General features: G+C 40.7%; 1 protein-coding gene across 3 annotated transcripts in view; it reads left to right on the top strand.

Moving 5' to 3' along the window:
- Positions 1-15,714, top strand: part of FARP1 (FERM, ARH/RhoGEF and pleckstrin domain protein 1) — a 576,707-nt gene that overhangs the window by 478,527 nt on the left and 82,466 nt on the right. The window lies entirely within an intron of this gene.

Genomic DNA, 15,714 nt, shown 5'->3' with positions numbered 1-15,714 from the left:
TTACTTTGATACCTATTATAGTACATTTAGATAAAAAGACTGCTTTAGATATAATACACTGCCTTCAAAACTATAAATATAAGCAATTTGTGTATAACATTACCAATGATCTCCTAAATTCTATCTAATGGAAAACAAATGTATACAACATTCAACATCTAAACAAATCAATACAAAAAATATTGAAATTTCAAAATCTCTACTTTGTATATTTGTTTAAAGGAAATTGGTACGGATTCCTTTCAGGGCATAAATAGACAGACTTTCCCAAAATGTTATTTGACGTGACTCCAGTACAAGAAATGTTACCATGATTCCAGTTACAGCAAAATAGACAAAGTCCCAGACTTCAAAAAATTCACTATCCAATTTTACAGCAAAATATGGGAAATGTTAGTTGCCTTGCTGATCAAAGGACATGCAGAAATGATAGAAAATGTAATAAACCAAATTCAATGTGCTCTGTTCTGAAAGTTTTAATTGCAATGATAGGTGGGGATATTAATGATGTCGAAAAACTATGGACCCTTTTCGCTTAACAACACAGGCTTCAAAGTTCTAACATAGTTTAGTTTTTAAATTTATAGTGCGCAACAGATACTCAAAAAGTGTTTCCCGGCTCATCCTATCCTGCAGCCTGAGGACAACCCAAAAAAGCCCAGGGTACTCTCATATTTGAAAGAATCAGGGCGGGAATTGCATTCCTGCAAGAGAGTCATTTAACTGAATGCAAAGTGGAGAAGCTTTGCAAAAGATGGAGAGGACGGACATACTCCGTAGTGTACTCAGAATATGCTAAAGGAAGGGCGAAAGGGTGCCATTGGGAGCTCCACTTCACGCAAACCAGGAAGAGATAGATACAGAGGGGGAGGATGTGTTTGATTCCTGGACTCATGAATGGAGCAGAAATGTCTTGTCCATGGATGTGCACTGAACACTGATGATTAGCAATGATTTCAAAAGATTAAAGCTGTGATGCCTTGTATAAATGTAAAGACCGAGTTACACCTAGAATGATCAAGGCTTTGAAAATGTAGAAGAGCTGCTTGAGACTGTTGGACATTGTAGAGTTTAGTGCTCTCCCACAAAAAGCATCTATGTTACTCATCTACTCAGAATACGTACAGCATGATAGATTATATATTAGTCATGTGTGGGGATCAGTTCAGGTAAGGGAAATGCCCAATATAGTAGCTTCTGTCCGACCATTCCCAGTATCCTCGTTCCTTGATGATCTATATTTATTGTTCAGTTAAGAATGGTAATTTTATATTATATATACTTGTATTCACGATAGTGTGGTAGTAGATGTGCCCAGTTAGGATGGCGGGCAGATCGCCCCCGCCGGGCCGGCAGTTGCCAGCGCTGGCTCGGCGGGGGCGATCCGCCGCCCATCCATGCCCAAAAGATGCCATATTAGGATGGCTGGGGGGTCCGCGACGGACGGAAATACCTTCTGCCGCTTTTCTGCCGGTCGAGTCGTTGACCGGGCGAAAACATGCGTAATATGGTGGCGGTGTCTACAAGACACTGCCATCCATATTATGATGGGGACAATTGGCTTTTCCATGGCGGCGATGCCACTATGGATAGGCATGCGTTTTTTTGTGTTAGGGGCCCGTTGCGGGCCCCCGGTGTATTGGGGGTGGGAGGTACCCATGGTAAACCCCAAAATTTGCAGGCACAAGGTGGCAGGCACCGCGCGTTGCCTGTTACGTTGTGCATGCAAATGCACAACAGGCAGTTTTTACATTGCAGCGGGTGCTGCTTGCAGCACCTCGCGCCGCAATGTAAAATATGCGGGATGCGCCCCCACAATCTGCACAGCGGGCCGCCTCACCCCTGGCGGGCGGCCCCGCATACCGCTACGGTGGCTGGCGGACTTTGTCCGCCCGCCATTGTAATAGTGCTCTTTGTTTGGCAGAACAATATTTAAACTCAGTACTGTGATAATAAACCCTGAATCACTGCATTGGAATGTTTTAAATGTTTTCAGTGTTGAAAATGAAGGATGCTGGATATAAGACTATGGATAGATTACAGCAGAGCAATTTTTGTATCAGTTAGTCATTCTTCAGAATGTCTAGATTTACATTGTTGCAATTCAATATTCATTGAATTAACCCAGTTTACAAATTGAAAATTACTTTGTGATCACTGAAGGATGCGTCATGCTGCATTCTCGACAAGGGCTTTAGCAGTCATTCTAATATTACCTTTTGGTATCTGCTGACTGTGGCAGTCCATGCCTTTTCCCAGAGCCGTCTTAACAGCATTATAGGCCCCTGGGCAAAGCAGTGCACTGGGCCCTGCCTACACAACCACTCACAGGAATAACAATGTTTTAACGGAAAATTAGTGTTAAATTCTGGTCTGCACAGTGACCCTATTCTGGTGGGGCCCCGGGCAACTGCCCAGCTTGCCCATGCATTACTACGGCACTGCCTTTTCCAAGACAGGGATCAACTATTTACAGGTCAGTGTGGCTTAGGGTAAACCACATCCACTCTGTGGCCAGAGGTGGCCTTTCTCAGCATAGTAGCTGATCCTTTTGGAACCACTGGCTGCATTTTGACCTGACACAGACCCAGTAATGGTGGTGCAGACCTCTGTCTAAGGAATGTCAATGGTCTGCACAGCCCCCACTCACATGCTGAACATTCTTCATGTGGATGAATGCTCGTCTCTTATGCATGGTGCCCCCGCGGCATCAATAGGGAACACAGCTTTATGCAAGTGCCCTTGTTGGCAGCAAAGCAATGCTTTGTGACTACAGTGTTGCACCGGGACCCACAAACTTTGTTTGTTAGCCTGTTTTGATCTAGCTTGCTCCCAACCTACCCATGTTTTGATCTAGCTTTCTCCCAACCCTCCTTTCATACCCCACGTCTAGTCCAGCTAATGTGGTCATTAATGATTAATGAGGGTACTTTATCAATGATATAGCAGATGAAATGCCACATGGTGCGCATCTAAGGCTACCGAAGACACCGAGTTCTGAGGTGAAACCGTGCAATGAGGTTGTGGCCCGAATTCCTTTGTAAGATGTTGAACCTCAGAGGTGATTTACAATATCCAGACAGCATTAAATAACTGGTATTGTATTCCTTATAATTTACGGACACACTTTCAGCCTTCCTTTAAAATTCTGTTACGTTTGGCACTGTGCTTCTTATTCTTATGAAAGATTTAGCATGGCTGCATATATTAAATATAAATGTGGAATTTTTACTGTGAAAGAAATATTATGATTTTCTGGTATTTAAATTTGACTTATAGCACTTTTGAATGTGACTTCAACAGAGTGCATGGTAATATGCACATAGATTCTTGCTTTTGAAGTGAACCCTTGCATGGCAAATCTGAAAATATTGCCAGAAGTGTCTTGCAGTGTAATGACTAGTAAAAGTGTTCAGAAGAATGGACTGAAAGGCGATCTCATAATTCATTGAAACACTTGTAATCTGAAACAGTTTGCTGGCTCTGGCAGAAGCACTTTGATGTCAAAAGTAGACTATCTCAGACATCAAAAATAGGATTTTATACAGTTGGCACAGTCTTTCATAAAGTATATCCAGAATAAAATACCAGCCGCAGTACATTATAATAATATGAGTCAATCAAGAGATATGTATGAAATGAGATAAAGGAATAAGGTCAAAGACAGTTACTTCATAAAGTTACAATACTACAAGGTGACTTGCAATATCTTCATAAGTATAGGAAAGGGCGGGGGTGTCTTATTCCATATAATTGATTTACTTGTAATCCCCCCCCCTGTTAACTTTTTACTTTTACAACTACATTCTAAATATATATTTGCTTTCTACAAGTCACTTAAAGAAGGGACTGTTCAGAATCTTTGCTTTCCTCTGATGAATTCCTGCAATGCAGTAATTACACATATTGCGCTAAATGTCTCTTTATCAGGATATGACTGCCAATTTCTTAGGGAAATAATGTTAGGAAATAAGGAAACTGGAAGTCTAGTTCTCTCTTTGATTGCTTTAGGGTGAAATACGGCATTTTCCTTTTATAGGTGACTAGTGATGTCACAACTGGACTGAAATATAAAAATTAGGTACAGGTTTTATATAGTTAGTAGATGTTTTTATGTATTCATTAAAGAGTATTAGTGCTGACAAGATGAATGCTTGCCAAACAGTGTAAACAAACCACAAAATTAGAGCATGTGTTACCCTTCTGCATATCCGATTGTTTATTGTTAAACCCACTTGCAATATCTTTGCATGAAACAACATTCCCCGAAGCCATGGGCAGTTTAGTTTATTTGAACCCTGCGTCTCTCCTGTCTGCTGTTTAAGCCTGTTTAACTTCTAGCTATAAAAATGTAAACAGTGGCGTTTTCTCTGCTGCACGTGTGCGCTGTTAACGATTTCTCTCCCCACCCACCGTCTCATGGACTGTCAGTTTGTTTTAAATACCATCGATCGCCTGTGCTCCATCCGAGAAAGCAAATCCATACAACGTGGGATTGATACCTTTGGAGGGAGTTTAACAAGTAGTTATAACCCATAGCATGGCGCTCTGCTGCCACCTACTGCTGGAAAGCTGATTTTCAAGGAAATAGTCAACTTCGGTTTGATAGCAGAGCAACATGTTGCCTGTACCTTATAAATAAATGAACAACTAGAAAGGGGCTTTGTTCGGCTCGTTCTTCATGTTGTTTTCCTTAACTACAGCATTTGTTAGGACAGAAGGTGTGTTTTTCCACTGAGAAGGAGCGTTTGTATTACACTTAATCTTACAGTTTATGCTGCATACAGTAGTCTTGAATTGGTATGGCGATACGTCAGTGATGCCACCTGTCAGCTACCATAGGTCGGATCATTTAATATCAAAAGTTATGGCAAAATCAATAGCTTGACTTACTTATTGTGAAAAGCATATGTTAAAGTCAGTTGGTTTTTAAAAGATCTTTACTTGGGTATGTCATTCATTGCTTGGAATCTCACAGTTTACCAAAGTAGACAAGGATTTGTTGCTGTGCATCCACTCTGATAAACCCTTTTGATGCAAGAATGATACTGTGAGAATTCCCATTAGGCCCATTAAGGAGCGAAGGTGTTTGTTTTGCTCTAATTTTGTACATATTTGTAACTCTATGACTGTATGCAAACGGCTGCCTTTTGGGGAAACCTTTGTTTCATACAGTAGACCTGAGGTGTTTATGATGACAAGCCACTGACAGGCTGTAGACCTGATTGGTTCACTTTGAGACGTTATGTCTGATACGTTTAAGAAAGCTGATCACAAAATTAGTTGACCTAACTTATGTTGTTGTGAAACATATATTTAAAATTCAGCTGGTATTTAGGGGGGGATTGGTATTATACTATGATAAAACCTCTACACTGCTATGTTGTTATATGTGATTTCACAGATTACCATTAGAAGTAAGGGTTTGGTGTGGGTCACCCTCTCTGCCAAACTCATGGTAGAAGATTTGCAGTGTGAGAAGCTTTGTTAGACCTGCTAAGGGTAGGTTGCATATTGTTTTGCCAGCTGTAATGCTTTATATATTTGAAATTTTACACATTTGCCTTATTTTTGCTTTGTGGCAAAGCTTATGCTAATTACAGTAGGCCACGTTGGTTATGGTGACAAGCCAATGATAAAATGTGCATTTGAGGATCCTTGTTAGACCAATTGGAAGGGGTTGCATATTGTTTTCTGAACTGGACAGTTATGTGATTGTAATTGTTGGTTAAGCTTTTACTAACATACTTTTTACCTCCGGTCTGGCAGCTTTAGCTGTTTCCAAGTCTCTTGTAATCAAATAAATTAATATACATACACAGAGGAACTTTGGATCAGCCTACTTTAGCCACTAGTTTGTTTCAGTGTTATTCACATTCTGTTTCTGCCCATACCAGCATATAGCATAGTGGGTGCGATTCAGTACATTGCTGCAGGGCTACACGTTTACTGCTCATTTCTTGTGTATTGAACCGCATCCCACTTGGCTACTAATTCTAAAGTGGGTGGCCATTTCGAAGGGCATTGTCCAAAATGTTTTCCTTCCAAGATGACTATCGAATTTAGTAGCAATCTGTCCGTCATCTTGGTTTAGTACAGCCATTAGCCACTATACACAATAAATACCCTCCAAGATTGGCTCTCGCTCCTGTATTTAATTTTTTATTTCGTTTTAATTGAAGGCACATGCCAGCTGAGTTTATACAGTACCAGTTTTCTTTTTTCTAGGATTTCTTCTTTAGATTTATATTTAATACGCTTCTTTAGTTTGTGTATGTGATTTATTGTGAATGGGTGACGGTATGAATGGAATGATGAACCACTGAGTGAGTGAATAGCTATATAATATATGTGTGTGTTCGTGTGTGTTCTTGTGTATATGTGTGTGTGTTCGTGTGTATATGTGTGTGTGTGTGTGTGTGTGTGTGTTCGTGTTCCAAAAGAGCCATTTTCAGTTGTAACTCGATTGGCATTGCAATACCTGGTTTAGGTCTGGTTTGAAGCTCAGCAGTCAGTTTGTTTTCAAGATGTAATCTCCTGAGGCCTCTGTACTTGTGACTGGAGAGCCGCAGCGACATCAGTTGCTTTTGTGAGCCAGACCCCTTAGGAGTCATCTGCAAGACAGCCATGTAGACTCTGCATCATGCTTTAAGTAATCACGATTAAACCCTACGAATGTCTGCTCACGAGATAAAGCTTTGTTTGTAAAGCTCTGTTTAACTTCCTTGGTTTGGCCATGATTCCTAAAGATGAACCCTGTCCTGTAGAAAATACGTTTCTTGTATTCTCACAAGTGTGAAAGAAGAAGTTGTGCAACATGAAGTATAGACCACATGTTCTCCCTAGTATCTTCCCCTGCTTCTCACAGACACCTTACCAACAATCCCACTTTATTAGATGGAGATAAAGACCGATCTGTGGAACTGTGACTGCCTAATGCAGTGAGCATGCACCAAGCTCTCTAAACCTAGGCTGTTGCTGTGCAAGCACTGGTCTGATGGGATGCCCAAGGGTAACCACGCGCTATATAGAACTCAGTAATAATAATAATAATAATAATAATACCACACTTTGCAACTGTTGCTGTGCAAGCACTGGTCTGATACCACACTTTGCAACTGTTGCTGTGCAAGCTATAGTCACATGCCCCACTCTGCAACTGTTGCTGTGCAAGCTATAGTCACATGCCCCACTCAGCAACTCTTGTTCTGCAACTGTTGCTGTGTAATCTATGGTCTGATACCACACTCTGCACGTGTTGCTGTGCAAGCTATGGTCCCATTAACACACTCTGCACCTCTTGCTGTGTAACATAGTCCGATTCTGCACTCTGCAACTCAGACCTTATGAATCTGAGAACAATGGAAGTTCTAACACCAATAGCAAAGCCACTTCGCTACATTGAGTAATTTGCAATTATTGCACAAAGAATTGCATTTGTTTGTGGATGAATGTCTCTTTATTGCTTATACAAAAATATATTTTATCATTTGTTTTCAAATGATGAGTGGTATGCAGGAGTAGTTTTGATTTGTTTTTAAATGCTGAATGGTGTACAGAACTGGTCTTCATGAAAGACAAATGAGAAATTAAAATGAAGCATAACAACAACTCTTATTGTAGTACTGCCCGGCAAGCATTCTGATGCCCGTAAGGCCTGATTTGCCTTTATAATCAATTAAATAGTAGATCCTTTTGTTCACGAAAATAGGCTGAATGTTTGTGAGGGTGAGAAAACAGAACCATGAAAGCCGCACTCTAAGAGACTGCGATTACCATGCATATTGGCATTTAAGTGCAATGTATTATCATGCGACTATTACACATTTGGGCCCACTTCAGCCCCATGATTGAAAGAGGGGATCCTGGTAAAAGAGGAACAAGTAAAGGGAGATAAAATATTGGCACAGGGAGGGTGTGACCGTGTCAGATGTTCAAGGGCAGATGTAGTCTCTTTTATGGCCTGTCGGGAACTAGCTATTCTGAGTGCCCAGGCACACGAAGCTATATCAAAACAATTTATAAGTAGGGCAAAAAATCAAAGGGTGACATAATGGTACTTAAATCCCAACAAGCATTCATATTCTCCGCAGAAGGGCAAAAGTGGCAGATTTCACCCTGCATTCTGGGGAAAAAATGATTTGATTTGATTTATAATTTTGTAGAGCGCAACGATTGCCCATGGGCGTCTTGGCGCTAAGATAAATCCTTTCCAGCTATACGGCCGTGTCTGATGTTCATTTGGAGAAAAGCCATGTTTTTACTTCCTTTCTAAAGGTTTCTAAAGATGTACAGGTTTTTATGTTCAGAGGTAGTTGGTTCCATGTACGTGCTGCATGTGTTAGGAAGCTTCTCCTTCCCCAGTTAGCTCTTTTAAATCTGGGAACAGCAATTAGTTTCATTTGGCCCGATCTCAATTGTCTCATGGGTTCATACACTTTCAAATGGTCCCTCAGAAATTGTGAACCTTTTCCCTGAAGTGCTTTATAGGTTAGGCAGAGGGATTTGAATTTCACCCTCTTTTCAATTGTTAGCCAGTGTAGATTTTTCAGTCTATGTCTAATTGGCTCAAACCTGGGTATGTCTAGAACCAGTCTTGCTGCTCTATTTTGTAGACGTTGTAGTTTGTCTATGATCTTTTTTCTGGCACCGGCATATAGTCCATTTCCATAGTCCAGTCTTGCTAATGCTAGTGCTGTAACTACCGTTTTGCGGGAGTCTTGTGGTAGGTATGGAAATAGTTTTTTTTATCAATTTTAAGATGTACCAGAGTGATGATGACAGCTTGTTTGCTTGAGCTTCAAATGATAAATTCATATCAAGTGTGAAGCCCAGATTCTTTACTTTTTCTGATGACCCAGGGTATCTGCCCATGTCCTTGGGCCACCAGGCAGGGGACCAGATGTTTGTGTCACCCCCTATTATCATCACTTCACTTTTGTCTCCATTGAGCTTTAGGCAATTCTTTTCCATCCATTGGCTAACCTGTATCATACAATGTTGAAATTTTTCTGCTGTTTCTTCTGTGTCTTTGTTGATGGTCACTACAATTTGAGTGTCATCGGCGTATGATACTGGGGTGAAACCACAATTTCTTATTATCTCTGCCAGTGGGGCAACATAAAGGTTAAAAAGGGTAGGACTTACTGATGATCCCTGCGGAACTCCGCATGGTAAGGAGAAGGCTTTAGATTTTGATCCCTCTACTTCTACTATAAACGTTCTATTAGCAAGATAGGATTCAATGAGAGTACACGTTGAGTCATGTATTTCTGCTGTTTTTAATCTTTGTAAGAGAGTTTCATGACTGACCGTGTCGAAGGCCGCCGATAGATCGAGTAATATCAAGGCGGCCTTCGCTCCATTGTCCATCACTTTTCGGAGTTCTTCTACTGCTGTAATTAGAGCGGTTTCTGTTCCGTGTGCTTCCCTGAATCCATACTGAGAGTCATCCAGCCAGTTGCCATCTATCAGATAGCGGGATAGTTGTTTATTCAGGAGTTTTTCCAGTATTTTGGCAGCAAAAGGAATTCTGGCTATAGGTCTGTAGCTACTTGCTTCGTCTCTGTCCAGATTGGGCTTTTTTAGTAGTGGTCTAATGGAAATCTTTTTCCAGTCGTCCGGAAAGGTGTTAGTATTGATTATTTGGCCAAATAATCTTGCTAGTGCAATGCTCAATGGTTCTGAACAGATGTGCATTATTTTGGGTGGACATGGGTCTGTTGGGCTGCCTGAATACATTTTAAGTAATTCCTTCTGAATTTGGTCTTTTGTTGGAATAGTGAATTTGAACCTTATAGGTTGGACTGATTGTTCCTCTACATTTATTGTTTGAGTTATGGCTTTATCTGTTTGATTAGTGTTATCTGGTTTGTATTTTTTAAAAGAGTCGTAGACTGATGAGACTTTACTTACAAAGAAATTACCCAGGATATTACAAAAATCGGGTGATATTTCTTCTGGTATGTTATTTTAAATTTTTGAAAGTTTTTTGATAGTGGAAAAAAGCGTTTTGCTGGAATTTTTTGATTCATTAATTTTTTGGACACCATATCTACTTTTCTCAGATGTAATTATTTTTTTTTAGTTTGCAAGAACTGTTTTGTATTCTAGTCTTTTCTGTACCTCATAGTTAGCTCTCCATTTCTTTTCTGCTCTTCTACATTCTTGTTTTTTTTCCTTCAAAGCTTCTGAGAACCATGGCTGTGAAGGAGTTTTTCTTTTAATAGTAGTTTGCTTCATTGGAGCAGTTAGTTGTATTGCGTTCTCTAGCCATGTATTAATTTGTTTAGAGGCTTTATTGATGTCTGCATCTAAAGTTGGGTATGAGGAGCATAAAGTATCTGAGTCTTTGGGGCTGGATTTTGGACCATTCATTATGTGTTTTTTTTGGTTTTAACACCGTAAATGTGTTCTTTCTGAGGTTTCTTACACCAGAAACTTAACACCAAGTCTGATGCCCGTCCTCTGGTAGTTCCATTCTCGTCCCCTCTTTATTTAAATCTTTTTATGGCATGAATAAAAAAGTTACATGTCCATATAACTAAACGTGCTAGTTATCCAGGAGTATTCTTCCAGGCAGCATCAGTCTCTTTCTAATCTGCAATATTACCCAATCTCCTTTAGAATACACGTCTGTTCTCTTTGCAGGTCTCCCTCTGGTTGAGTCCAGAAGGGCTCAAGAGAGGGGCGAGGCTGGAGAGAAAAATTTAGTTTTGAGTAAGACCTCTTGAACAACTAAAACTAGAAACATTTCTCATTGTAAAAATGTTTGATTTATTGAAAAATACGTTATTTAGACATTCAAGTCCATTAAAGTTAGTTCTGTTGGAGTCAGTGGTGAGAGATGTCCATGTCACCAAATGTTAAAAAACAAGATGAGCCTCAATGTGCGTACACATGTAAAATGCAGTTAACTTGTACCTTAGACATCAATATCATGGCTAAATTTCGATGTAAAAGATTTTTAAACAATGTAGTAGTTTTGGTGTAGACTTTTTAGGGCTAAAATAAAAAGTATTTAATTATATCTAGCTGCGTGTCTAGGATAAAAGACCGGTCAGTCAAGACTTGAGATTATGGCAGATATCCAGAATAGTAAAGTGTCAGACTTAAGAAGTTAAAGTGTTAGAAGTGAACCAATGTGGCGTGGCTAAAATTGGAGTAAAGTGCTATGATCTTAAAAAATAAAGTGCTAAGCCTAGTGCAAACCTGACAATAGGAGTGTGCATTTCAGAAGTGAGTTTACTAAAAACAAGTTAGCGATTAAACCTTAAACTAACTCTAAACTTTGTATTCCTGAAGCGACAGGATAAGTGAGGTTTTGTCAAGAATAGTGAGTGACTGACAATAGTCTAACTGCCGACCATATGCGAATGACAACCTTCACCTAGCAGCCTGACCACTTTGTACATACATGGACATTAGTTCTGTGCGTAATATCAACACAGGAAAACAACAATCTGTTCTGATAATGATAGACAAGGACAGGAACACAAACTCCATCAAACTGCTTCTGACTTGCTTAGGCAACATGAGACTAAAGGTTATGCTTTTTGATCTTCAGGTAATGTCCACACGAAGAAAGGCTAGATATCTGAGCGAGTGGAGGATAGGACTCCGTCCTTAATGTACTCTGTTCAGGTATTTTATAAGACTAGCTATTACTTGCAGATGGGCTTCATTCAGGAGAAATGTAACAGCTGCCTGGATCAACCCTGTCCCTTGGTTGACCAGGAAACCTTCTGCATTATTCGATTAAAGACGGACAGATACAAAGAAGATGTGACCGTATCTCCTGGATTGAGCCGCATAAACGGCACTTATTGGTCGCAGATTGAATCACCCAGGGAGGCAGATGATCTAACGATGACAAGCTTCCCAAGCGTAGCTGACAGAAGTTAATTTTGTAAAACGCCTAGAATGATTCAGTGATGTGCTCTTGGACCCCTCTTTGGGCAGAACTGTCGATGGCAAGGTCGGCATGCTTTCTTCTCATAAGACTCAGGCGATCAGTCATGAAAGAGGATATCTAAACCTCTGTGTTTAGATCTGCTTTGAACTGTTGGTGAGGCAAGTGTAGGTTCCACAAAGCGGCAGTGCCTTTTAGCTCCAAGGCTTCTGTAAATGCTTCTGACCAAAGATTGTGACGCATAAGGCTACTTGCCAATGCTACTTCCAGCCAGATTATATTCTTTAGAGAAGCCTATTTAGCTGCTCGTGCTGAGTCTGTATACGTTGTAAAGTTAACTTTCTGTTTGAGATATTGATCGTTCAGTGCGAATTCCAACCTAATCTGGACTGGTGAGATGTTGAATTGAAGTTTAAACAAGAACCCGAAGATTCTGCTTTGTTCAGAAAGGCATGTAGTTTCCCACGAAATGCATCTGTACCAAATGCCAACGTCGGTATAAGTGTGGCATGAATTATTTTCGACAATGGTTCCAGAGTGGACTGTTTTGTGGTCTTAAATATGGGTGGAAATGCAAATTGTAGCAAAGCAGATTTTGGCTTTAATGAGTTAAGATGTGTTAGGTGGCTTCCTCTATCATCCAACCAACATCCGAGATATTTATATTTATTTGATTTGATCAACCGACGCTTATTCAGAAACCAAGCACCAGATTTTTTCCTTTTTCTGCAGAATATTATGATTTTTGTTTTTCCAAAGTTTATTGTTAATCCTTTTGAAGTACTGTGTTTATCTAGCGTATTGATCAATCTTTGTAGTTCTGTCGCCTTTTGGCTTAGAAGGACTACATCGTCTGCATACAGAAGTGTACTTCTAGATTGATTCACCAATTTTGAAACATGCCTGACAACCTAATCCAGGGCTGGTACCAGGTAACACATGAACATATTTTAAAAGAGCTGGGGGTAATACACACTATTGTTTGGCGCCTTGTTCGGTTTTTCTCTTGATAGGAGCTGCTGTTCTGTTTCCCAGTTTACTCTGTCCCATGTGCCAGTTGTTACAATTAAGTATACACCTTTCCTCACACTCTGCAACTCATCCATGCAAAAAGCATGCTTGCCTGCAGACCGATGGTATAAGTCCTGGATTTCATTGTTCCAGAAGTAAAACAGACCTTTCCCACCCCTCTTTCTTGAAAACCACTATGCTTTCAGTCAGGAGAGCATCAGCATCCTTTAACTTTATTCCGCTTAATCTTCATACTTAGCCTCCGCCACCCTTTTCCATACTCACTTAGTGAATCTTTCACTCTGCTTCCTTGCTGTTGACAGAGACTTCTTGGTTTTCATAACTTGCATTGGGAACCTCTACTGTTTGCTGTTCTTTTTGTGTGGTGCAGTGTTTATATAGGCGTAGTGGAGGTTCTTTAGGGCTGCTGTTCTCCGATTCTTGAGAGAATGTGGCCGCACTTTCCATCAAGTTAGGCAGGGGTTCATAACCTTTTGAGTTCTCTCATCCCCACTGAAAGAGTACTCGAAGCTGGAGACCCAAGCCCAAAATCATTCTAGGATATGAAACGCAAAATAATATATAAAAATACAGAAAAAATTGTACAATAAAACTACACAAATTATGGAAAATATATTTATTTCACAAACAACTAAATATACAAAATGTGACATTTTAATTTTTAAAGGGAAGGTTGGAGCATTTCAAAGTTTTTTTTTTAAGACAAAGTGGTATAATTGTTGTTTTGTTTTCTTATGCAAACATACTTTATTAATCTGCTAATAATATTGTATTCTAAACAGACGTGGACCACCAGATTAGATGTTGAGGACAGCAGATTAAGTAACGCTACATTAGGGCACAAGACTCCAAGACGGCTCTTTGCCCTCTAGTATAATGAGGGCTTTCTTGCATCTGTGCTTCTGCCTATGCGCAGCCAGTATCTAGTTATGGTGGTGGTGGTGGAGGAGGAGTTGGAGGGGCCCGGCAAGTCACTGCGCTAATGAACATTTGCAGATTATTCAGTATGGCCGCCATCATAGCCAACCTCTGTTGCCTGTGGGGCTCAATTAAGAGATTAGAGTTCTCCTCAAAGATAGACTCAGCTTCTGGCCTTCACCCTGAAGGTCCCCTGAAGAGCCTATGCACCTAGAACGATTATTCCTGTTATAACGCGGCTACTTTTGTCCAGCCTAGGCCCCTTCCACAACCGTTTCTCCCACAGCTCCTCGCAGCTTCTCAAGTGCTGCAACAATCAGTTCAAAACCTGCGTGCGCTGTGGCAGAGAGGTAGCATTCACCATCTTAAGCTAATCAAACCTGAGTGCAATATCTTTTGCCTTGGAGGTAAAGCATTCCCTATTCTGGTACAAGCAGCCCATATGTTGTGATTTTCTTGGGGCTGTGTTTGTGATAAGGCACCTTGTTATTCGAGCCAGGTTAGCTCTGGATTGGCAAGGCTTGTAAAAGTAAAAGGCTGCAGCGCAGGTTGACATTTTCTGTGCTGTCTAAAGAGCATTTATCAGGAAACGAAAATCGTATTATTTTTTAACATGAATATTCTTCTACCTTGCATGTTTTTGTTACATGAAGGTATACTTTGCTTGGGAAAAAAAGCACCCGTTGTACCAATGGGAGGTAGGTTTGAGCAGAAAATGTCTCTTCACAAGGCATTTTCTTCACAGACACTTTTTTTTACACAAATTTGCTTGACTCAAAATCCTGAGAAATTCTGCACAATGCAAAATCAGGAATTTCACAAATTCTCCAGCAAAATTTACATTTTGCACCAGCCTACTTTCCCTTATTCTACTTTTAAATCCTTTGTGAAAAATGCAAATTGCCAAGTACCTGGCATTACATCATGAAAGGGCTTAAGAGTTGGAATTTCCATGGATAACCTTGAGGCTGTGAATTCAACCAGGAAGGATCGTTACTGTTCAAAAATAGCAACCTGCAAAAAAGAACAAGGAATTTCCATTTTCTTATAATGACTTCTAGCTGCAGACACCTCACCTTTTGAATGTTCCCTAGGCTTCACACTGGATCTGAAAAATGTTTTTGTAATACCGCAGCATGCGGGAAGGTGGTACTGTGCAGTTCTGGAAGTGACGTGCAGGGCATATAAAGGTGCCACTCCTGAGCGCTGACGTCAATTCCTTTCTTTTCGCACCTCTAGATGTGGATCCGGAGCCTCTCTCATCTGTCTTCTTTTTGCCTGATAATTTTTGTCAAATTTTCAACAGTGTGCAAGGGATGTATCTCCTTAAGACGATAAGCTCTATAGGGACTGTTGCAAACTAATGTCTGTGACAGATCCCCACCCGGTTTGCCTGTGTTATTTTAGGTTCAGCCACAACTCCAAGACCTATTGAGACTTAACGCAGATGAACCCGAAGGCCGCCCAGGAATGTGAGGCGAAACTCTATGCCACCAAGCACAAGAAGACATAATGTCGGGACCACTCCAAGTCAAAAGCTTGTTCCTGGTCCCGTTCCTGCAGCCGCTCTTGAAGCTGGTCTTGTCACTCTCCAAATCCTCAGGTAGGCACAGGAAACATAAGAAGTGTAGTCCCACTCCTTCATGTCATTCTCACTCCACTGATGAAGTGTGTGGGCTGCGCCACGACCCCGCTCCTGAAGTCGGCAGACTTGGGAGCTGGTTCTGGCACAACCTGAGTTTTCGGGGTCTTCAGCCACATCACACCAAATTGAAGAGCTTTGCTCATCTATTCTTTGGCTCTTCGGATATCTACTGACTCTCTCTGGTGCGCCTTTGGGCCCCATGGAACTG

Source organism: Lissotriton vulgaris (assembly GCF_964263255.1).
Source record: "Lissotriton vulgaris chromosome 8 unlocalized genomic scaffold, aLisVul1.2 SUPER_8_unloc_1, whole genome shotgun sequence".
Classification (NCBI taxonomy): Eukaryota; Metazoa; Chordata; class Amphibia; order Caudata; family Salamandridae; genus Lissotriton; species Lissotriton vulgaris.
Note: the sequence above shows the minus strand (reverse complement) of the source record. Positions and strands in the feature narration are given on the sequence as shown.